Raw genomic sequence first — 25388 nt, forward strand, 5'->3', positions numbered from 1 at the left:
TGATGGTGGTATTTCTACATGTTTATGTCGAGACCTTTACAAAGATGAAAGAAAAGCTTTCAGAGCTGCAGAAATGAGAGGTGGCCCTTTTTTAAAATTTATTTTAAGAAACAACTTTTAAAACCACTTTTTAAAAAATTGGATGGCACCATCCTGCAGCCTATCAGATTTCCCTTGAGAACTGGGGATTATTGGCTTATTCCTTGCTACCTCCAATCCCAAATTAAGCAGAGTGACATGTAAGAAGCTGGGGACATCAGCCTAAAGCGTTTATCAGGTATGTCCTTCCCAACTGGATATTTTCTACTCCCTGCCCCTAATTTTGCTTTAGGGAATGGGGCCTATTTTAATTGCTGGTGGCAAAAGGATCCCTGGGCAGTGTTTCCATGGTCCTCTAAGGTGGAGTGTCGGGGAGCTGGGGGACACACAGTGGTCATGGGTTATCTGTCTTGGCCTCTTTCCCAGACCAAGTTCTTTCTCATGCTTATTGGTTTGGCTGCTAGTTATAGAATCTGATGTTTACCTTAGAATCCTAGGATGGAAAGGGTTAAGAATGATTTCTAATTTGAATTCCTTGTTTCTAGGGAGTTATTAAACCTATACATTACATTTATTATTTTACAAAGCACTAATTCATAATAGTTGACAGGAACAACTATGATTTGGCTTCTTTGTTTTTTTGTTTGTTTGTTTGAGATGGAGTTTCGCTCTGTCACCCAGGTCTGGAGTGCAGTGGCGCAATCTCCGCTGACAGCAACCTCTACCTCCCAGGTTCAAGCAATTCTCCTGCCTCAGCCTCCCAAGTAGCTGGGATTACAGGTGCTAGCTAATGTTTGTATTTTTAGTAGAGACGGGGTTTTGCCATGTTGGCCAGGCTGGTCTTGAACTCCTGACCTCAGGTGATCCGCCTGCCTCGGTCTCCCAAAGTGCTGGGATTACAGGCATGAGCCACCACGTCCAGCCTTCTTTGGTTTTCATATTGATTATATTTTCTAAGACAAATACTCATTTATATAGTCTAATAAAAGTTGTTAAATCTAATTAAACAACTAATAAAAATAGTTGTTTAATCCACGTTGACATCTTCTTACATTGCGATAGAAATTTTGATATATTTATCCATATGATGAATTGCTTAAAGCCGGTGGTTCTCAACCAGTGGCAGTTTTGCCTTCTCTCCCACAAGGGACATTTGACACTATCTGGGGACATTTTTCATTGTCATATTCAAGGGAGTGGGGTGTGAAGCTGGCAAGCATCTAGTGTGTAGAGGCCTGGGTGCTGCTCCACTTTCTACATTGCACAGGATGGCACCTGACACACAGCCTAAAGCGTCGGTACTGGTTGACCGTATACGAAATGCTGTGGAAGACCAGGCACGGTGGCTCACGCTTGTAATCCCGGCACTTTAGGAGGCTGGGGCATGAGGATTGCTTGAGCCCAGCAGTTTGAGACCATGTTTAAGTTTAAGTTCATTTAAGTTCTCTGAAGTGGTGATTCTGATGCTATATAGATGAAGGTTGGTTTGTTGAAGAGCTGACTCTGGTATTTCATCCAACATCTGCATTTTTCTTTAGCTAAGGATGCCTTGAGAAACATTCTAGTCTCTTAGGCCTGAATTTGTTATTAGCTTAATAGCTTTCCTCTGGTTGAATTTAAATGGAAAGAAAATTGCATCTTGCAACAGGAAAAAGAACATTAGGGAAAAACTGAGGAAATGGAAATAAAGTGTGGAATTTTGTTAATAATAAATCAACCTTGATGCATTAATTGTGAGACATGTCCTGAACCAATGTAGATCTTAATAATAGGGGAAACTGGCTTCAGGGTACATGGGGACTCTATCTTATCTTTATAATAATTCTCTAAGTCTGAAACAAAAAAGTTTATTAAAAAAGCACAAACAAAATTGCTGCCATTTTGTTAACAGATATAGTAGTCAATCTTACTGTTTTCTTTTTCTTTGAAATAGGCTGCTGCAAAGGTATGTTCTTTGTTATCTCGGCTCTCTGCTCAGGGTAGCCATGAAATGGCTCTTTTAAAAATGTGCCCAGATAATCTTGAACCATTTCAAACCATATTATGTGATTTTAATTTATTTTCCATTGCATTCACTAACTCATTTCTGGGTGATGTATTTAAAAGACTAGACAGAATTTTCAGGTTTAAAAAGTTACATTAACAGAAAATGTAGGTGCCAGTTGAAATACTGTCAACTGGAAGTGCTACCAGCAATGTGCTAGTTGGACAATGGGACTTGTCCCATCTTTTGCTGGGTGACAGCTATCACTGCCTCAGGGAGGCTGGTGCCATTTAATGCCTCTGATAATCAGAATAAGTAATTGTGGCTTCTGGGTCTGTAAAGCCACAACATACATATGCAGGCCTATTTTAATTGATGGTAAGTCATGAAATACACTATTTTCGTATTAAGATAACGTGGATATGTTATGGAACAATTAGCATGAATTTTTAAAGTACTGGAGATTGCTGGCTTTAGGTTCGTGAACCCCATTCCTGCCTCCACACTCCTGTTAGTGGGGCTACCAGAGGGGCCAGTATGAAAAGCACTGGACTTTCAGATGAAAGAACTTGAGCTGGAATCAATTCGAGTCACTTACCTTCGCTACAGGTGGGCAGAGGAGTCATCTTGCAATTTTGTTGTGAAAACAGAATGAGATAATATAAAATGTATTTGAATACAGTGAGGTCTGTACAGATGCTGAATCTATTACTTTGCAGTAGGAGTCAGGTGTGGCCCCACTTCCCCACCTTCTTACCTACTTGTATCTTAGATCTTATATATATTGATATTCACTTTTGGTGGACTAAGGTTGTCTTTGTTGCAAACCTGGACTCTCTTGTATTCTTGCTCAGTGTGTGTATGTTAATGTTAGATAAAGAAGATTAGGCTGGTGCATTGGCTCACGCCTGTAATCCCAGCACTTTGGGACGCCAAGGCGGGCAGATCACTTGAGGTCAGGAGTTCGAGGCCACCCTGGCCAACATGGTGAAACCCCATCTCTACTAAAAATACAAAAATTAGCCAGGCATGGTGGTGCCTGCCTGTAATCCCAGCTACTTGGGAAGCTGAGGCAGGAGAATTGCTTGAACCCAGGAAGCAGAGGTTGCAGTGAGCCGAGATCACGCCACTGTACTCCAGCTTGGGTGACAGAGTGTGATCCTGTCTCAAAAAAAAAAGCAGAAGATTATTTGGAAAGCTATTTTTAAATTATTCTTCAAACATATACTAAAATAGAGAAGACAACATGAGAGCCAACAGCATAATGAAACCCCATCACTCAGCCTCAACCGTTGTTAACAGTTTACTATCTTTATTGCTACTGAAGGCAGTTAAATATTTCTTGGCAGTCCTTTTTTATTTAGCATATACCATCAGGGATGACAATAAAAACAGGTTTCAAAGTCAGGTGAAATAAAGTTTCTCTATATGAGTTCACCACTAACTTGATACACAGTTTATGTTTATGTTCTTATTACGTTCTTGTATTAAGGCAACCTTTCATCCCTGCCCCCTTATAGGTAACTGTCTTTATTTGTTCTGGGGTTATCCCTCCTCCATTGCCCTTTTTGGAAAGAGTACGGATATATTTGTATTTTCTCTTACTCATAAAGCAGCACATGGTACGTACTGTTCTGAGCCCTGGTTTTCTTTTTTTCACTTAGCGTTGTATACTGGAACTCACTCAATGTCAGTATACAGAGAATTCCCTTGTCTTTTTATAACTCTGTGCTCTACGCTGACGGAAGTTCATTCAGTCAGTCCCCTATTGATGGACACTTGAGTTATTCTCAGACTTGTCCATTGTTTTGCAAAAATAGCCCTGGGCATATGTCATTTGGTATTTTTGTCGAGGCATTCCAATAAAAATAAGTAAATTCTTCCTCTCTTGCCTTGAAGATGTGCAGCTCCTCAGTAACCTTTTATTCTCTAAAGCTCTGTCCTCATCTTTAATCCCTGATTTAAGAGGTGCAGCTCTTCAGGCCATAAACCTTTCTTCCTGCCTCAAGTTTTTAAAGCTGCAAAGGAACCTAAGAGATCCCTTGTGTTTTACAGCTAGAGGACCTGAGAGCAGGAAACAAAGGGAGAGCCGGAAGCCCAGGTCTCCTGTTCCCTGCCTGGCAGGTGATATTCTTTCTGTTAAACTCTCTTTCCCTCTGCCTATTATTGGCCAGGCTGTCCTCCAGGACAGTGCTTGCCAAAGTGTGGTCCATGGGCAGCAGCATCCCCGGAGCTCATCAGCAATGTAAGATGTCAGACCCTGCCCCAGAGGGGCTGAGATAGAATCTACCAATTACTGGATTCCCTGGGTGACTCATGCAGTCAGGTTGGAGAAGCGCTGGACTGGTGGCTTTCTCCAGAGGAGCATGCAACAGCGGTTTGCAAACAGGGATGAGGCAGTTCCTTTTCAACACGTGGATTTGCACTTCCTCCTGGTGCGCTCCTCCAGCCTGCCTGTCCTGTTCACACCAGCCTCCCCCTGGAAGGGGTTCAGACTTGATCCTTTGGGTGGTAGGGTCTTTCTTGGATAGCGTAGCCATCCATTCCTGCTGCATGCATTCAACACAGCCTTCATCCTTCTCCATTTGTCTCTGATACGTCATACTCCTTTTGTTTGACAAGTGCCCTTGCTTTATTTATTTTCTCATCATTGTTGTTAAGGGCCTATTGTGCTTGCTAGTATACACGCCACTATGTAAGTTACTAGTTCAATTTATTTGTTTTACTGCTGCTGTGAGGTGTGTCCATGTGTGCACATCTACCTGTGTTAATAACTGATAATATTGGGCCTCAGTACATACTTTTTTTTTTTTTAAGAGACAAGGTTTTACTTCGTCACCCAGGCTGAAGGACTGAGACACACTTGTAGCTTACTGCAGCCTTGAGCTCCTGGACTCAAGTGATCCTCCCACCTTAACCTCCTGAGTAGCTGGGACTACAGGCACACACCACCACACCAACTAATTTTTTTATTTTTTGTAGAGACGGATTCTTACTGTGTTGCCCAGGCTGGTCTAGAACTCCTGGCTTCAAGCCATCCTACCACCTCAGCCTTCCAAAGTGCTGGGATGGTAGGTGTAAGCCGCCGCACCTGGCCCTCAGTGCATACTTAGATATACTTAAATAAAAACTTAATTGCAAATTACTTCTTAAATTATCCACAAACTGACTTGGCAGTAAAAGTGACTACAAGTAGTGAAACCACTGTCATAATAAAAATAAAATAAAATTCTTTATTGTTAGATTTAGTATTTCTAATCTCTTACATTTCAGTTTTGGAAGGTAAATTTTTGGGAAGTGGTGGTAATAATCTAAGTATGTCTAGATTCAGTGATGAGAGCTAATACACTGTAAGAAAGAGTTTAGCATAACAATATGGAATGTTGGTAAATGTATAGGGGTTTTCTTTTTAAAGACAGCTTTTTATACAAAGAAACAGATGATCTTTTTTTTTTTTCTAAACTATGTTAGCTATACCCAAATTAGTAAATGTTAAAATAACCATGACTGGTAAAAACATTTTGCAATTTTTTTTTTTTTACTTTTTATATAATTAAATGAAATTCTCCATTTGGTAGTTGATCTCTCAGACAAATTAAGTCTTGCCAGACTGTCTGAGAAGACTAGTGAATCAGACCCTAAAAACTTGTAGCATTTGAAAAATAACAACTGTGTACTGCAATTTATAAGGGCATAATTAGAGAAAGTTTTTCAGTCTGAAGATTTATACTAATCTTATCACCCTGGTTTTAAAGAACCCAGTTCAATCCAACTGCTGTGAAAAAGCCACTGCTTTTAGCCACAGAAAATAACCAGTTTCATAGAATGACTTATAATAAAAAATTCAACCATTTTGACTCCAAAAACCTAGCTGGCTGGGCGTGGTGGCTCACGCCTGTAATCCCAGCACTTTGTGAGGCCAAGGCGGGCAGATCATTTGTGGCCAGGAGTTTGAGACCTGCCTGGCCAACATGGTGAGACCCCGTCTCTACTAAAAATACAAAAATTACCCAGACGTGGTGGTGTGCACCTGTAATCCCAGTTACTCGGGAGGCTAAAGCAGGAGAATTGCTTGAACCTGGGAAGCGGAGGTTGCAGTGAGCCAAGATTGTACCACTGCACTACAGCCTGGGCAACAGAGTGAGACTCCTTCTCAAAAAAAAAAAAAAATGCCTAGCTGACTTTATCATAGATCTGTCTGTACCTTGTAGGCACAAATATATTTACAAAATAATTAATGGTGATTTACTTATTCACAATAAGCAGTTATTTTGCTTTTGGTGTATATGTGACAAGGTGGTTACGTGGAGTACATAAAGGAGTAAAGTAAGTCCGTTGACTTCAAGATGCTTACAGTCTAATAGAAAACTTGAAATTTCCACTGGGCAAGGTTTTCTTGGGATTGCTCCAACCAAATGAATGAGCAGGCGTCTAAGTAAATGAAAATCACTCTCATCACTTTCCTTCACATTATGTTAACTGGTGACAGGTTAACGCATGGGAATTGCTTATGTTTCTGAGCTTTAGTCTTGTAAAAATAAGTTTAGATAGTCCATCATGTTCTTCACATCAGACACTCATTACATAAAAGGTTTTATATGTATTGTAGATCTTTCTGAAGGTCATCTATGTGACTGTTTAAAAAAGAAGCAAGAAGGTGCTATAAAAAGCACTAGAGGTCAAATGGTTTGCGAGACAAAATGAAACTCTCCAACTCTGAAATCCAACAGAGTATGATGAAGAAAGGGAAAAAATAGATCAAAAAATGGCAGGGGAGGAACTCGGCATCAAACCAGTGATAAAGCAGAATGTGGATCAGATCCAGACATCCAGTAGTCTGTGAGCATCTCCATATGGGATGTTTGGGTTGAGAGTTCAACCCATCAAATACATTTTATCCATAACCATAAGATATTCTAAGATCGACCAAGTAGAGTAAGCAATGTAGAATCAAAGGTATCATCTTTATTATGTCCTATTTGTGTTTCCTGCTTTTGAGGTTCTTAGTCCTTTTAATTAACTCCTAATGAACTAATATAGTTTTGTGGTCACCAGCTTCTAGCTAGTACAGGCACAGTTGTGGGTTGGTAGGAGAATGAGCAGTAAAGCCATGAACTAACACGCCAAGTAATCTGTTGTGTTCACAAATGTCCAAAAGAATAACAGAGATTAAAGAAAGGTAAATACAGCCACCTGGCAAAAATATTTACCCTTTTAAAAATGATGGAAGTTATATATAGAAGAAATGTTTTTGGTAAAAATATTTGAAAGTTTGTTTTATAATCATAAGTAGCTTGGGCTATTTTGACTAGAGGGGTGTGTGTGTATGTGTGTGTGTGTGTGTGTGTGTGGTTGGCAGGGAGAGAAGGAGGGAGGCAGGCAGCTGGTAGGGACTGTGGAGTGTGTCAGTTGGGAGAGGGAAATGAGATGATTAAGTTAGTAAGAATAGAAAACATGTAGGAAGGCGGATCTTGAAATTTCAGGGCTATTCATTAGTCATTAGTTGAAGATTTCACAGAGAAATGGTAGAAACCACCAGTAATTAAGAAATAGCATTATTGTTAAAAAAAAAAAAAAAAAAAAAAAAAAACTGTCCCAAACCCTTTCCCTGGCATTCTGGTAGAATATAGTTTTGGTCTAACCCAGGTCCCCTCTCATTTCCTTTCACATCCCCTTGGTTCTAGCCACGCTAGACTGTCTGGGTTCTCTGTATATGTTCTGATGTTTGTTTTCCTCTGTGCTGTTCTTCTGGCCTCAGAATCCTAGTGTCCTTGTGCCTCCTTCTGCATATGTCTGGACTTTGCTTAGCTGATGAGATCCAGTTCAGATACCACCTTCTGTACAATGGCTTCCTTAATTCCTTTAATTCCTCTTAATTGCAATAAAGCTATTTGCAGAGGAATGAAAGATGCTCCCCTTTGCGCTGGGTACAGGATGCACTGAAACTTTCAGCATGGGGCGCGGTGGCTCACCCCTGTAATCCCAGCACTTTGGGAGGCCGAGGCAGGCGGATCACCTGAGGTCAGGAGTTCGGGACCAGCCTGACCAACGTGGTGAAACCCTGTCTCTACTAAAAATACAAAAATTAGCCAGGCATGGTGGTATATGCCTATAATTCCAGCTACTTGGGAGGCTGAGGAAGGAGAATCTATTGAACCCAGGAGACAGGTTGCAGTGAGCTGAGATCGCACCACTGCACTCCAGCCTGGGTGACATAGCGAGACTCCATCTCAAAACAATAACAACAACAACAACAAAAACCCAAACTTTCAGCATGAGAGTAGCTTGGTTCAGTCCAGCAATATCGGTTTGAAGATTATATCAAGTTTTCCAGTCAAATGTAACCAGTTTATGGACCTGTGTTTGCACGGGGTCTGAACCTCCCCTCCTCAGGTATAAGCTCTTGGAGGACAGCCTGCTGCTTAAGGTACAGGAGAATTCATCTTTGCTGGACGTGGTAACATATGCATAGAGATCTGGCAACAGAACTTAAGATATGTGGGAGAAATAATAGGCAAAAAATGGAAAGAGCACAAGTAAGAGAAGAGAAATCCGCAGAAGTGAGAAGTAACAGAATTGCTGGCTGAGGTTGGAGGCATTAAGTGTGTCAGTGTTTGTGGGAGGCATGGTGGTCTCCTGTTCCTTGACCTCATTGGGCAAATATTACAGCATGAACATACAGGTAGGAATCAATTGCATTCCCACCTGGGCACCTTCATCGGCAGTTGGGGTACACCACTTGCTACAGTGTGATGGAATAAGGGACGATCCAAAGGCACTCAGTTCTCCCACCCATCCTGTGCACAAGGAACAGACCTTTGAATTGTGTCTCCCCTGTTGTCCTTTGCATTGTGAAAGTGCATATTAGTTCTCCCATCTACTCTTTTCTCTTTAAGCTTTAGCATACGGTTGTTTGCCAAGAATGGAATCAGATAGAATATTTTCACCAGGAAGTGAAATTTAAAGTGCTTGAAAAAGATACAAGGATATCTGGAAGTTCCAACCGGCGCCGTTTTATATTTTAACCATGACAAGTAGCTGTATATCATGGAACTTTGGAAAACAGAGATTGTTCCATTTATTTTTCACAGATGAAAACCAGAGTGCTGTGTGGGGATCAGGCAGAGGGAAATCAACCAAATACCTTATTTTAGAGATTTTTTTTTTCTGGGAAATTGGAAACAGCGCTTGTTTATAGCCAATGCAGCGTCCTTGAAACTCTCCTACTTACAGTTCTGGAGCTGTAGTTTCCTCCCTGAAGAATGGGTTAAGGCAGGCAGGGTAATATGCGTAGATGGGAGTGAGAGTGGATGGCCTACAGGGTTGTTAACCTCTAGTGCAACAGGAATATATGAAGGTACTTGAGCTGGTGGTCCTGTGCAGAACCAGCCAGTAGGTTCTAAGAGACTTGATAGCCGAGGGTCCCTGGGCCCTGTTCCACCTTTTTAAAATTTCTATGACTTAGTAGCGGCAGTACCATGCCCATCCCCCAGTGATGTTTGGGGTACAGCTGCACCCTTGGCCGTGCCTCTGCACTCACTCACGTGTGTCATCTGACATCTGGCTCTTGACCAGGATCTGAGGTTGCTTAAGCAGGATCCAGGTCAGGTTTTTTGTTCATGGAAGGTGGAATTTTGGACCTTTCCCCCAAAAAGTTGACATAACTTAAAGAGAAGGGAGGTATATTGAGACCAGCCTGGCCAACATGGTGAAACCCTGCCTCTACTAAAAATACAAAAATAGCTGGCATGGTGGTGAGTACCTGTGTAGTCCCACCTGCTCAGGAGGCTGAGGCAGAGAATCAGGGGGCGGAGGTTGCAGTGAGCCAAGGTCATGCCACTGCACTCCAGCCTGAGTGACAGAGTGAGACTCTGTCTCAACAACAACAACAACAACAACAAAGAGCAGAGTGGTATTATTTCCTCACTGGAACATTAAATGGTTCCTACTACCAAAGAGTTCCTGTTCTAATGGGGGTTTAATATAATAGTAACATTTTATTCACTGGGATTCACTCGGGGGAAAGTATTCAGGAATAAAGTAACAAAATTAAATATAGGACGTATGAACATTGTCATTTTGGTTCTAGTTCTTACAAGGGCTTATGGTAGCAACCCAAATAGAAGTATTTGCTCTAACTAACAGATAAATTATTAGCACTTCGGTTGTTTACATATGAGTCAGAGCATCTAAAATTTGTTCCCATAAGTAGGTTGAGCCTCCTTCTCAGCCTGTTGTCATAGGGTCTAAAAATGGAAACGTGAGTCCAAACTCTTTCCAGATCATAAAAATAATTCTGAATTAGTAGAGCATAAATGAATGTGATTTTATTCGAGTGTCATTTTCAAGTTCCCCAGGCCAGGTTGAGACCTTTTAAGTCATCTGAAATTCCCTGTAGGGAGGATTAAGAAAATAGTAGCAGCTTTGCTTCTGGCCTTAGACAGTTTTCTAATGAGGTCAGAGCCTCTCACCCTGGGAGAAGCAGATTCACTTTGCCCCTTCAGCATTGGTTTTTGAGAATTGCTGTCTGAAGCTATTGCATAGACAAGGTCACTTTTTAAAAGGGTACATTTCTGAACCTGGAGAAGGAGTGGGTTCTGAATGACTGGCTCTTCTGATTAACAGAGCTGTATATCAAGCTGTGCTGAAAATACTCCTCAGATATATCAGGCCACATTTATGCATGAGTGAGCTCACTGTCGTGACATGGGAGTGAACCTTTGCTGATTCAAGATCCTGGGGTGCCTTCACTTTGGAACACTGATTCTAGATATTTAATAGCAGTTTTAAAATTAGGCTAAATGTAGTCTGACTGCAGGATTCATTCCAGTGGGAATTTTTTTGTTTGTTGGTTAGTTTTTTAAGCCTGAATATGAACCCAAACATGTTTCCCAAAATGTGAAATGAAGAGTGAAAACCTAACAATGGGATAAGAAAGATAATAGATAAGAGATTATAGTTTAAACTCAGCCTGCACTCAGGAAATGGAAGCAATTCCTCCCCCTCATCCTGCCCCCCTCCTCCTCCTCTACCTCCTCCTCCTCCCTCTCCTCCTCCTCCTCCACTACTTCCTCCTCCTCCCCCTCCTCCCCCTCCTCCCCCTCCTCCTCCTCCTCCTCCTCCTCCACCTCCTCCTCGTCCTCCACCTCCATCTCCTCTCCATCCTCCTCCTCCACCTCCTCCTCCCTCTCCTCCTCCTCCCCCTCCTGCTCGTCCTCTACCTCCTCCTCCTCCACCACCTCCATCTGCTCCTCCTCCTCCACCTCCATCTGCTCCTCCTCCTCCCCCTCCACCTCCCCCACCCCCTCCTCCTCCCTCTCCTCCTCCCCCTCCACCTCCACCTCTTCCTCCCCGCCTCCTCCCCCACCCCCTCCTTCTCAACCTCCGCCTCCCCTTCCTCATCATCCTCCACCTCCACCTCCCCCTGTTCCTCCTCCTCCACCCCCTCCTCCTCATCCTCCACCCCCTCCTCCTCCACCTCCACCTCCTCATCCTGCACCTCCACGTCCTCCTCCCCCTCCACCTCCTCCTCCACCTGCACCTCCTCAACCTCCTCCTCCCCCTCCACCTCCCCCTCCTCCCCCTCCTCCTTAACCTCCGCCTCCACCTCCTCCTCCTCATCCTCCACCTCTACCTCCTCCTCCCCCTGGTCCTTCTCCTCCTCCTCATCCTCCACCCCCTCCTCCTCATCCTCCACCCCCTCCTCCTCATCCTCCACCCCCTCCTCCTCCACTTCTGCCTCCACCTCCTCCTCCTCATCCTGCACTTCCCCCTCCTCCTCCCCCTCCCCCTCCTCCACCTCCACCTCCTCCTCCTCCACCTCCACCTCCTCCTCCTCCTCCACCTCCTCCTCCTCCTTCTCCACCTCCACATCCTCCTCATCCTCCACCTCCACCTCCTCTTCCACCTCCTCCTCCCCCTCCTCCTCCTCCTTCCCCTCCTCCTCCTCCACGTCCACCTCCTCCACTTCCTCCTCCACTTCCTCCTCCTCTCCCTCCTCCTGCCCCCTCCTCCTCCACCTCCTACTGCCCCCCCTCCTCTTCCACCTCCTCCTCCTCCACCTCCCCCTCCTTTACCTCCTCCTCCTCTTTCTGCACACCCCACCCCCGCCCCCACTAGGGACAGTTTACTCTTCCCCCTCCTTTCTTAGAATGCCAACAACTAGCCTGTTAGTTCCATTGCTTACTTGCCTTGTGACTCATAACGTTTTCATCTTGGGTATTTTTCTTTCTTGGTCTTTGTAAAAATTCTAAGCATCATAGAGCATATCACCTGGAGAAAAGACCTACGTTCATTATTTAATGAAGGTAAAAAGTAAAGAATTGAGTCTGCATCCTAAGAAATTAGAAAAAGATCAACTAAGTAAACAAAAAAATATAAAAACTAGGAGGGAGGAATTAGGAGATGATAAGATTTAAAAGTTATGTAAATCCAATAGCTGGTTATTTGAAATGACCAATAAAGTAAACTCTCATTATCCTAACTCAGGAACAGAAAGAAATCATCCTAACTTAGAACTAGATAATAGGAATGAGAGGCCGGGCATGATGGCTCACACCTGTAATTGTAGCACTTTGAGAGGCCAAGGCGGGCAGATCACCTGAGGTCGGGAGTTTGAGACTAGCCTGACCAACATGGAGAAACCCATCCGTACTAAAAAAATACAAATTTGGCCGGGCGTGGTGGCGTATGCCTGTAATCTCAGCTACTCAGGAGGTGAGGCAGGAGAATTGCCCGAACCTGGGAGGCAGAGGTTGCGGTGAGCCAAGAGCACTCCATTGCCCTCCAGCCTGGGCAAGAAAAGCGACACTTCGTCTCAACATCAACAACAACAAAAAAGAAAGAAATAGATAATAGGAATGAGAAAGGAGACACAGGAGATATCAATAGACTTTATAAGAAAACATTACATGCAGCCTTGTGGCAACACATTTGAAAATATAGGGCTGACTTCTTAGGAAAATACAAATTACCAAAGTTGATCCAAGAAGCATGGAAAAGTTGAATAGACCAATTACTATAGAAGAGATAGGAAAGATGATTAAAAGTTACCATTGAGAAAGGCACCAGGAATCCATGGATTTCCAGCTGAGGTTTTGTTTGTTTGTTTGTTTTTGGAGATGGAGTTTCGCTCTTGTTGCCCAGGCTGGAGTGCAATGGTGCGATCTCGGCTCACTGCAACCTCCGCCTCCCAGGTTCAAGCGCTTCTCCTGCCTCAGCCTCCCAAGTAGCTGGGATTACAGGCATGTGCCATCATGCCCGGCTAATTTTGTATTTTTAGTAGAGACGGGGTTTCTCCATGTTGGTCACACTGGCTTGAAAAAATAGAAAATTTGAGTGTTATTTTTACTCTTCTAGGACATACTAAAACATGGAAAGGTTCCCAGTTCATTTTATAAAACCATCAAAATTTTAATTTAAAAATCTGATGAATTAAAAAAATAAAAATAAAGATCAATATTATTTATGAAAGTAAATGTAGAAATTTAAAATAATTTATTAACAAATAGACTCGAGTGCATCAAAACACGAATGCACTATAATCAATAGTTATTTTCCAGTAACACCAGGGTGGTTAACTATTAGAAACTCATCACTATCATCAATTGTTACACAATCATATTGAAGGAGAGGAATATATGAATAAGTCAGTAGAGGCTAGAAACCTATCTGAAAAAGTTTAGTAGCCATTCCTAATATAGTACAATCTGAGAAAGCGAACTAGGAATAAAAATAAATTACTTAAACATAAAGGCCATATATGTGTACACAAACACACACACACCACAGCAAATATTTCCTAAAAGACAACACTAAAGCTATTCAATTAAAATTAGGAATGAGAGAAGAATCTTACATTTTACAATTAGTATTTAATATTATCTTAGAGGTTCTTGTGAGTGGAGTAAGACAATGAAATGGTCATATGTCTAGAAATCGCAAGAGCATCTAGTAAAAAATCTAAAATCAACAGAAACAATTGTCAAGGAAGCTGGATAAAAGATAGGTCTCTAGAAATTATCTTTTCTGTGTTTTGAAGATAAGCACCTAGAAATGGAAGTTAGGTATTTCTTTCACAATAGCAGCAGATAACCTAGGAAGACATTGAACTAATACCTGTAACCTTCTTAGTGAAGAATGTGAAATATAATCTAGAGAAATTAAAACATGTAATGCCTGAATGTATCTTATTACAAAATTAATAAGTAAATTTCTTGTGATTCCGGTTAGAATTTCCAAAGTGGTGGGTTTTCTCTTTAATTGAATAAAATAATCCTGAAGTCTTTATAGAAGAATAAATACATACTACCTGAGAGGAGCCAAGACAAATACGGAAAAGAAAACCGGTGAGGGCAGATTTGGCTTACAAGTAATGACAACATGCTAAGAATAAGAAGTCTTCGTGATCAAAGCAATGTGGTATTGATCCAGAATTACATAAATAGTTCAGTGGAACAGACTAGAGAATCTAGGACTGTGTCTCATTAAGAGAGTGAATGTATAACAAGATGATAGTTCAGTACTGTTGAGGTTGGTACTGGCATAACCAGTTCTTTATCTGGAGAGGGGGTTGGGGGAACAGCACAGACCTCTATCTTATATCATAATCAGTAATAAATCCCGGAATCTTCAAACACTTAAATGTAAACAAGCAATTCAACTTTTACAAGAAAATATAAGAACCTATTTTGTATAATCTTGGAGTGAGGGAGAATGGTTAAGCAAAATTTGATATGCACAGGCTATAAAAAGAGACACACTTTGAACATATATTTTATTTTTATTTGTTTATTTTTTGAGATGGTCTCACTCTGTCAGGCTGGAGTGCAGTGGCGCGATCAGGGCTCACTGCAGCCTTGACCTCCCAGACTCAGGTGATTCTCCCACCTCAGCCTCCCATGTAGCTGAGACTACAGGCAAGACTCACTGTATTAGTTCTCATACTGCTAATAAAGACATACCTGAGACGGGGCAATTTAGAAAGGAAAGAGGTTTCACAGTTTCACATGGCTGGGGAGGACTCACAATCACGGGTGAAGGTGAATGAGGAGCAAAGTCCCATCTTACATGGTGGCAGGCAACAGAGTGTATGCAGGGGAACTCCCCTTTATAACCATCAGATCACATGAGATGTATTCACTATCATGAGAACAGCATGGGAAAAACCTGCATCTGTGATTCAGTTACCTCCCACCGGGTCCCTCCCATGACACGTGGGGATTATTACAGTTCAAGGTGAGATTTGCATGGGGACACAGAGCTAAATCATATCAGCTACCATGCCTAGCTAATTTTTTGTGGAGACGAGGTTTCACCATATTGCTCAGGCTGGTCTAGAACTCCTGTTCTCAAGTGATCTGCCCACCTCAGCCTCCCAAAGTGCTGGGATTAACAGGCATGATCCACCATGCCTAGCCTGAATATATATTTTAATATATTTTTAAACTTTTCTGCGGCAAAAGATACGTGATTAAGTCATAGATCAAGAAGGGATATTTGAAACAGACATGGGGTTACTATCTATAACAAAAAACTTACAAATTGTTAAGAAAACCACAGAGGAAAAATGGACAAAGAATGTTAATATAGAATACACAGATAACAAATGCAGACAGCTGGCAAACCTATGAAAAATAGTTCATTTTTGCTAGGGAAATGCAGATTAAACAATGAGACGTTACTTTAAACCCATCAGATTGGTAAAAATAGAGAAAAATAACACTTTTTGATAGCAAGGCTGTAATAGAAGTGGTAAGTGGTATTATTTCTCATAATACTGATGGAAATGTGAATTATGGCCTTATTTGAAAAGCAGATGGGCAATGTATATTAAAATAAAAAACTATTATACCTTTCTTCTAAGCAACCTTTGTCCTCGGTTATTTGTCTTTTAGAAATAAAAATGTGTGCAAAGTCATATGTATAAGGATGTTTATTGTACCATTATAGTGGCAAAATACTGAAAATATGAAAACCCATCAGTTGAAAAACGGCCAATTTATGGACTGTTTGTACCATGTAATATTATGAGAGAACTAGAGCTGTATCAGAGTTGGCTGTGGAGGAATTTCTATGAGAACTTGATGAATGAGAAGCAATGTGTAGAAAAATGTATAATATCCAGTTGTAAAAGACGCATTCCTCCTGTGCCCATATGTGTAAATGTGTGAGTGTGGAGAACAAGATGAAAATGCTTATTCTGTATGTTAAGCAGGGAGTGGGGTGGAGGTTAATGTGGAATGGTGGGAGAGTGGGGTGGCAGGGATTTCCAAGTCACTCACCAGTGATGACTGTTAACCACATCCCCATTTTTTTCCTATGAAGGAAGCTGCAATGCTGTGGTTTGAGGTTAAACATGCTGGCTCCTTCTCTTAGGTCTTGATTTGGTTTTTGTTGTTGTTGTTTTTTAATTCTAGTCTGTTCTTGTTTTGCTGCGCTGATATCCTCTTAGATTTTATGAGCATATTAATTGTGAGTATTTAACATTCTTCTTTGGTTTATTCTGAGACCCCGTTTGCCTGCCCCTTTGGCATCATTGGCAGTTTTTGGTGGTCTACTGGTCTTCCTGTTGGTGCCTCCCGGTTGCCCCTTTTTCACTGGAATGTGCCAGGTTGAAGCAATATGTAGGGCCCGGTGGGATGGGCCAGGAGGTGGCCTTTCAGATGTGGCTCCTGCATGGCCCTGCTTGCTCTCTTGAGCTGCCTGCACTTCAGTCTTAGGACCACATTCCTGCTTTGGCCTACATGAAGTGCAAGGTAGCAGTGGGAAAAGCAGAGAGGAAATGAAGCTTCCTGATAAATCACCTGATCGCTGCCCCAGGGTTAGTCACTCTAGCCCCCTTGGATCTCTTGACTCCATCTCTTGACTTGTTTCTTTTGAATTTCTGGCATCTGGAGAATACTTGTACAGCAGCAGTCCCCTGGTTTTGTTTTTCTTTCAACCCAAGCCCATCCCATATCTGTTCATGTGATGATACTGTGTCTTATTTTCCCAAGATTCTTATGACTGTGATATTTAGTCTGAATCAGAGAAAGAGAGAGATAGAAATGTACACTCAGAGGGCCACTTGGATGGAAACTTCTGTTGATCTCTCCAAGCCTTAGTGGGATCATCTGTAGAGCAGGGATAATAACAGCGCCTATCTGTTACTGTTAGGGTTACTGCAAAGATTAAAATAGGTGGTGCTCTTAAAAGACTTAGAACAGTGCTGTCATATAGTAAGGATTCCATAAACATTAGCTGCTCCGGTTTGTGTGTGTGTGTGTGTGTGTATGTGTGTGTTTTGTTGTTGTTGTTGTTTTAAACGGGATCATGCTGGAAATACTAGATTGCAACAGAGCTTTGGGGTTTTTTCTCTAATTAATAGATCTAGGATGTTTTCTGAGGCGTGTCATGTTTTTAAAACTCTGTGGTATTTCTGTTTCTTTCTTTCTTTCTTTTTTTTTTTTGTTGTTGTTGTTGTTGTTGTTGTTGAGACAGAGTCTCACTCTGTCACCCAGGCTGGAGTGCAGCGATGCCATCTCAGCTCACTGCAACCTCTGCCTCCCAGGTTCAAGTGATTCTCCTTCCTCAGCCTCCCGAGTAGCTGGGACTATAGGCATGTACCACCATGCCTGGCTAATTTTTGTATTTTTAGTAGAGACAGGGTTTCACCATGTTGGCCAGGCTGGTCTTGAACTCCTGACCTCAAGTGATCCGTCTGCCTTGGCTTCCCAAAGTGCTAGGATTACAGGCGTGAGCCACCGTACCCAGCCTGGTGTTTCTTGATATATCTATGTGTGAGGGTTTCTGTAGTTAAGTTCCCATAGTTGAATTCCTGATTCAAAGGACAAGAACATTTACAATGTTCATAGACGTTGGGAAATTGCCTTCTGTAGTACTGCACTAGTTTCCACTGGCTGTAGTGGTTGATGAGAGTACCAGTTTTTCCCTAGTTCAGTATTAACCCACTTTATCAGTCTTTTCATCTTCGACATTATGGAAGGTAAAAACATCTCATTTTATGTCTTCAGTCAGTGATGCCAAGTATCTCTTCGTGTATTTATATTTCCATCTTTATCCAGTGCCAACTCACATCCTTCTGTCAATTTTTCCTTTGACCTATTAATTTTTCATTGATAAGAATTCTTTGTAAAATGGGCAGTTTAACTCCCCATCTGTCATATGTTTTTTCTCATTTGATTTATTGTATATCTTATATAGCACCTTTTAATTTTAACATTGTGTTTTTAAGTGTCTTTTCTATGTTGACTTGGAAAGCTAACAACTACTTACAGCATAATTTCCTTCTGTTAAAAACAAGAAGGAATTTCCCCACTCTAATTGTGAAAATTATACATTTTTCTAAGTCTGAAAAAAAAAGAGGAAAAAACAGAAAAAACAACAGAAGAACATCACTCACTCTTAATATTTTGGCATTTTCCTTTTAGTTGTTTTTTAGGAGAGAATGTATATTTATACTTCGCATCATAACATAGATATAGTCTATTTTGGTGATTTATTCCAATATGTAATATATAAGTTTCTGAATGTACAATATCCTATTTATCATATCTGTTAAGTTTGTTTCCAGTTTTTCATTTAAGAGAGAAAGGTACTGGGAATATCTTCGTGCAAAACAAGAATTTTTTTTTTTTTTTTTTTTTTTTTTTAGTCAGATTCTGTTCCTATGATACCTCCCTGGAAATGGGATTCCTAAATTAAAGAATATTAGGATTTAAATACTTTTGGTATAGATTACCAATTTGCTTTCCTAAAGTGTGGTACTAGTTTATGTTGCAATCAGCACAAAGACTCACTGTGCTATTTATCATCAGAAGAGAAGAGAGCAGCCCTGAAGATTTGGGGGAGGAGTGTTCGTAGAGAGGCACGTGAAAGTGAGTTTGAGAGGTTTGAGAAGTAGCCAGGTCAGTGGGGCTGGGGAAGGGAGAGAGTTCATGGGGGAGGGCTGGAGATGAAGGTAAAGGAGCCATGGCTCTTTAGGGCTGTGTGGGTGCCGGGGAATTTGCATTTCCTGCTTAAGGTTGTAGTAAGTCAGCCTGGAGAGTTGCAAGAAAGGAGTGGCTTGGTGTGATTTATTGTAGCAAGTGAGAGTGACCCAGAGGCCAGTTAGGAGGCTGTTGCAGAGGCCTAAGTGAGAGAGGATGGTTTAAACACCAAAATGGTAACATTCAGAATGGAGAGGAGGAGATGGTGGGAGATTAAATTTGGGGATGGAGCCCTTAGGATCTGTTGATTGACTGGATGTGTAAGAGAGAAAGGGAAGAGCAGAACTGAGGAAATGTCCTCTTGAACTGGCTGGGGGCCACTGAGATGGGACAGATGCGCTGGGGAGCAGTGCAGAGGTGGAATCACTGCTCCTTTTAGGTCTAAGGCATCCCTTAGATCTCCAAGTGGAGGTGTGAAGATGGTGGTAGAGGAGAATGGAGCTCAAAAGAGGGGCCAGAGTCATTTCCATTTAGATGGTCTTTACAGCCTAAGGAACTGGCAGATTTCACTAAGGTTGAGGTCTTTCTTTCCTGTGAAAATGTGATCAGGATCCTAAGTAACAGGCCTAAAAATTAAACATTAGGAACAAGGTTTCATAAATTAGAAACTGTCTATAGCTGCCAGATTCTAAATGTTTTGAGGATATAAATATTGGGGTCTTTTCAAATGCTTTGAGCAGAAGAGGTAGATCGTATTGTGTTTACTGAATGGCATTTAAAGATGCAGGAGACCTTCCCCCCTTCTTGATGAAACAATTTGCCTTTCAGATGTTTTGTTATAGTGAGTTGATTGTAGGACCTTATGAAGCATGTAAACCACACATTTGAAAGGCATTGGAAGAAAAAGCTAACGCGAGTTAGGAGGGATTTAAGACCATGTGAGGAAATTCAAGCCTATGTTGTTATCACCAAACCTTGCCTGTGTTATGTAAAGATTTTTGCCTGTGTCATGTTATCTTTGTTGTGTTCAATGTATTCCTCCCCCTCCAAGTGTCCTAGTTTCTCCTCTACTGTAGCTGGTTTTGAACAAAATAGAGAAACTTGGGTCTCCTCTACCCTCAGCATCTGAATTCTTCTCATTTGGTTACTCACTGTGTTAAAATAAGTGATATAGTACATTCTTAGCAGTTTGTTTATTTTTAATTTTATTTTTTATGGGGATAGGGTCTCGCTCTGTCACCCACGAGTGTGGTGCCATGGTGCGATTGCAGCTCACTGCAGCATTATAACTCTTGGGCTCAAGTGATCCTCCTGTCTTAGCCCCACGAGTAGCTGGTATTACAGGTCCATGCCACCATACCCAGCTAATCTTAGCAATTTTTAAATAACTTTTTTTTCCGACTGTAACAGATTTAGATATTGGAAAAGATAAAACATAAAGCATTGATCTACCTGTAGAGCCAAATAGCCACAGGGATATAAATTGGTTACCATTTAATTTTATTTCCATCTATATTTGGCTATATTTATATTTATGTATATGGAAATAGTTTATGAATTTGGAATCATACTATGATATTTTTTAGAATGATGCTTTTTAAACTATTTTATGGTAAGCATTTTATTAAAGCTCGTAATGTTATTTTTAAAAACGTATTTTTCGAAGGCTGCAGAGTATGGATAAATTCATGATGACTTTTTAGAGGAAAATATCAAGATGATCTCACTAACAAATCCTAAGATTAAAAACAAAAGCAAACAAAATACAAAAACTGAACCATCTTTGGAATACTATGAAATTCAGATTTTATGTTCTTAATAAAATCCTGTTTTGAATGAAATCAGTCTTCATGCTTTTCTTATTCCTTTTGGCTATGTTGCCTACAGTTGAATTAACTGTTTTTATATACTTCCTTTGCTTTGCATTGAAACAAGCTGATCCATTGTGACCCTTTGTGGTATTTCATAAAACCACACCCTAAAAACCGCCCAGTCTTTTAAGTGTAGTCAACAGTATTGAGCAATTTTTTGGGTAATATTGTCGGAAGTGTTAGGTGCCAACCAACAATGGCTTATTGCTTACATTTAAGTGTAAGTAATATACAGTTAAAGGAATGTCATGACTTTTTAACTTCATTTTGAAATTTGAGTTTAGAAAAAATTCCAAGGGAAATGAGCAAGAATGAAAGCATCCTCTCCTACTGCCAGATTCTGGGAGACCCACCCCTGGTCTTCCCAGGTGTCTCTTCAGTGACTTTGTTGGTCGGTGAGGGCTGTGGAAAGTTCTAGGGAGGCTGCTCGTCCCTCCTCTCCTTTTGCTTATTGCATTCTGCCCAGATTGTAAAACTGAAGTATCTGTCTTAAGATGCCAGCAGCTTTTTCTTCATCAAATCCAGACACATCGAATCCCCCACAACCAAGAATTACCCAGCCACAAAATGTCAGTAGTGCCCCGGTAAAAGAAAGCTGGTTTTAGACTTAGTCTCAGAACCTGGCCATCTTCCATGGATTATCCCGATATCTGCATCCTTGTCTCTTTTCACTATAGCCTGGTGATCATGGTGGCAGTTTTCATTTTGGGACACTGGTGAGGTTAGAATAGCTTCAGGCTTCCCTCAGTGAATAGTATTGTGGAGGCAGTGGTGGTAACATTGGGTTGGAGCTGGTGTGAGGGTTGAATCCACTCTGTAGCCTCTGTCCCTAGATCATGGCGCTGCTTTGATTGGGCCCTAATTTTCTCCTCTAGACAAAAGGAATTGAACTAAGACTTCCAGCATTCCCTCCAGGCTTAACATTTTTTCATTTGGTGCTGATGGTCACTGACTATTTTCCAGTTACATTTTAATGCAAGTTTGGCAGAAGCTGATTTCTCTGGGTTAGGGAAAATGACATAGGTGGCAGGGAGGTGGATGTACACCATTTGTTTGATCAGTTTGCCTAGAATGGAGGTGGCAGAATTGGAGTTGGAAAGATCAAATGTAGCCTTTTTTTCCCTTCCAGAATGAGGTTTTTCTATGCATTTTTTTGAGGCATGAGAACCTCATGGGACAAGGCAGAAGTGAGCATACTCAGGTGAAGTGTATGGTTATGGGGGAATGGTTATTAGAAATGTCAATTGTCTCCATTTTTTAGTATTAATTTTCAGAGGGAAACAATTGTGTAATTAGTGTTGTGATTGTTTGCCAGGGCGGTCGTAACAAAGTAGCACGGACTGGGTGGCTCAACTACCACAAATTTGTTTTCTCAGGGCTCTGGATGTCTGGAGCCTGCGATGAAGCAGGGTTGGCTTCTTCTGCGGCCTCTCTTCTTGACTTGCAGATGGCTCCTCTGGGTCTTCCCAGGTCATTTGTGTACCTGTCCGTGTCCTAATCTCCTGTTCGTATAAGGGCACAGTCATATTGGATTGGGACCCACCTACTAACCTCATTTTAACTTAATTACCTCTTTAAATACCCTCTCTCTAAATACAGTCACCATCTGAAGTATTAAAGACTTCAACTTAGGAATTTTGGGCAAATACAATTAAGCCCATCACAATCAGGTAACATTTGGTAGGACGTGTAGATGCTTTTTATCTTTAAGGGAATAGGCAAATCATTAAAAATAAATAAATAAAAACTTGTTCAACTTGTTTAGGTACATTTTCTTATAGTGTATTGTAGTTCTTATTTTTTTAACCTTCCAGCTAGTGTGTAAATTGGAAACATTGTAGCTTAATTTGGTAGTTTTAGACATAATCAAAGATGATGGAAATCTTGTTCTTAAATTTAGTCTATTCAGCAACTTGTGTATCCTCAACTGCTGAAGACTAAAAACTTGAGATGTTCCTCTTGTTTTAAGAATTTGACTGAAAACGGGCTGGGCACGATGGCTCATGCCTGTAATCCCAGCACTTTGGGAGGCCGAGATGGGTGGATCACTTGAGGCCAGGAGTTCCAGACCAGCCTTGGCAACATGGCAAAACCCCAAAAATACAAAAATTAGTGGAGCGTGGTGGCTCACACCTGTGGTCCCAGCTATTCAGGAGGCTGAGGCACAAGAATTGCTTGAACCCCAGAGGCAGAGACTGTAGTGAGATCGTGCCACTGCACTCCAGCCTGCGTGACAGAGTGAGACCCTGTCTCAAAAAAAAAAAAAGACTGAGAATGGTTGGCACTGTCCCCCTGTCTCCAGGAGGGTGAATGTTTCTAGCTGAACCCTGGTGCCCACTTGCTCCTCTAAGCCTTCAGCAGTCCTCCCAGCCTCAAGGGGTGATCCGTTCATCTTCCCCCCACCTCTGGAAATCCCAGCGTTTGAACGCTGGGGGGAACTGCAAGTCTAGTTTACAGGGTTTCTCAGCTGAGATGCCAGGAACACTTCACGAGTGAGCATGCCACCACATTTGAGTGCATATAGAAAGTTAGCTGTTTGCTACAACTGGGGACACTTCCTATTAGAGCCGCATCTGCTGGGGTGGAGGGCTGCATGGGTTGGAGAGTAGGGTGTGACTTCTTCCAGCAAGAGGAAAGAGAAGTAGCATAGTGCCCATCGCAGGCAGAGAGCACATGTTTGACTTGCTCTTGGAATTTCTGTAGAGTAAGGGTGGTCAGGTTGCCAGACTACCCCTCAAACGAGGACATGGTGCTGCTGGGTCCCAGGGTAGAGCTCCGCTGGCACCTTCAAGGCCCTGATTTACACCTAAGGGCACACAACTGGGATCTGAAAACTGGGATGCACAGTAGAGACTGCGGATTTACAGGGCGGGGCTGTCTCTCATCTGACTATTGATTCTTTTGGGGGCTGTAGTTTGTATCATAGTTATTTTTGTTCCTGCTTTTTTCCCCTCTTCAAGACAATAAGCTTTTGGAGGGCCAGGAAGTTGTGTTCCCATCTGCCGAGTGTGGGGCCTCGAGGGCCAGAACCTCAGAATGTAGAAGCTGAGTTAGTTTGTGGAAGGGTGAAGGGCTGACCTCTACTGTTGGAAATGCCAAAATCTCTGATCTGGCTTTAAATAAGCAAAACAGCCCCGCCAGACATAGAGTTATCCACAAAACCTCATGACCTCTGTTATTGCCCATCCTGTGTGGAAGCCCACTGAGAACTTCACTTGAAGATGCTGCAGGAACAACTGCAGGGAACCTGGAGATAAGGCCCCAGGTGATGATGTAAGCTAATTGCTGAGCTGGGTGGAGCTACTTAACCTTATGGTAGGAGGTGGAGCTTGACGCAACTCCCTTTTCCACCAACAAGCGTTTCTTTCTACCTGTCATTGAAGTGAATCATCAGTATAAGTAGCGAGCTGGGCGCATTCCTTCTCAGTTGTGTTAAAACTTGCTGGTATTCCCCCGGTATCAGCAGAGGTGTGTACGGGCACTGCTTTAAAACTGGGAAGGAGGAAGACGAGGCCAGGGAGCCGGAGGGTCACCAAGGTAGATTTCCAGCAGCGCTAGTCCAGCTGAACACTTTCCAGCCTTGTTTTTCAGCAGCTTTGAGGAAAAGTATAGGTAAGAACAAAGACACCACTGTATGTTTGCTATATGAATGCATAACATCTGTTCTTGGTGTGAGTTTGATGTTGGTTTAATACTGTTTTTATGTCAGCGGCATAGTTCTAGCATGTACCAAGATTTTCAATTTTAAATGCTTTTTGGTGTTCACAGTTAGCTATAATTGGTCAATTTTACCCTCCTTATGCATAAAAAGAATGATAGGCAAAGAATGAGCCTTGAAAAGAATTGGGATGAGAATTCTGATCCCCTGTTCTTTGCTTCTTAACTTTCTTGACTATTTAGAAAAATGTACAGCTTTTCTTCCAAAAACCAAAGCAATAATACTTTTATTTTTGAAAATAATGGAAAACAGAGACCGCTGAAGTTCTATGAATGAGGTTTTCTGTTTTAGAAATCACAGGTTGAGGAGGAAAGAATTGTGTTTTCCTTCCTGTTCTGTTTTGAGTCTCAGTATTTCTGACTTAGAAACCTCCTGGAGAAGAGGGAGATACCAGCTCTCCTTTGTTTCAAGTAAAATACCATCTTAGGTCATAAAATAGTTTGCTTGGAGAATAATTCATGGCTTATATCTGAATTTTTGGTTGGTAGGAACAGAAATCTTTCTCTTCCTCGGTATGAGTAATTTGGCTTACATGATTTAGACTAAATTTTATTATATTTTTTGTTTGAGAAAACAAAAGTCAAAGCCCAGAACATATTCAACTGAGTTTTTCCCTCAGGTTTTCTATCATTTTCCCACCCTTCCTACTCATACATGTGAATATGCTGAATGATTAACATGTGATTTTTGTTTCTTTACTGTCTCATTTCATGGTGATTCATAAACTGTTAGTTAACTGGTTATAGTGTATCCATATGTTGGCAAAGCTTGAAATAAATTTGAGTGCAGGCCACACCTTCGTATTAATGAGCCGGGTTACTTTCAGTAAAGTATTTCTGATGTCATTA

The 25388-nt window shown here is 41.6% G+C and overlaps 1 protein-coding gene across 9 annotated transcripts in view; it reads left to right on the forward strand.

Annotated features, from left to right (window-relative positions):
• Positions 1–25388, forward strand: part of NEDD4L (NEDD4 like E3 ubiquitin protein ligase) — a 365125-nt gene that overhangs the window by 160569 nt on the left and 179168 nt on the right. Inside the window, exon 1 of one of the 9 annotated variants that reach the window (XM_055102578.2) lies at positions 24284–24434. The exons of the other annotated variants lie outside the window; for them this stretch is intronic. The gene's annotated coding sequence lies outside the window, so the exon portion shown is untranslated. Of the gene's footprint in view, positions 1–24283; positions 24435–25388 lie in introns of those variants that run through there. 9 annotated transcript variants of the gene reach the window in all.

The sequence above is a fragment of the Pan paniscus genome, chromosome 17 (assembly GCF_029289425.2).
Source record: "Pan paniscus chromosome 17, NHGRI_mPanPan1-v2.0_pri, whole genome shotgun sequence".
Classification (NCBI taxonomy): Eukaryota; Metazoa; Chordata; class Mammalia; order Primates; family Hominidae; genus Pan; species Pan paniscus.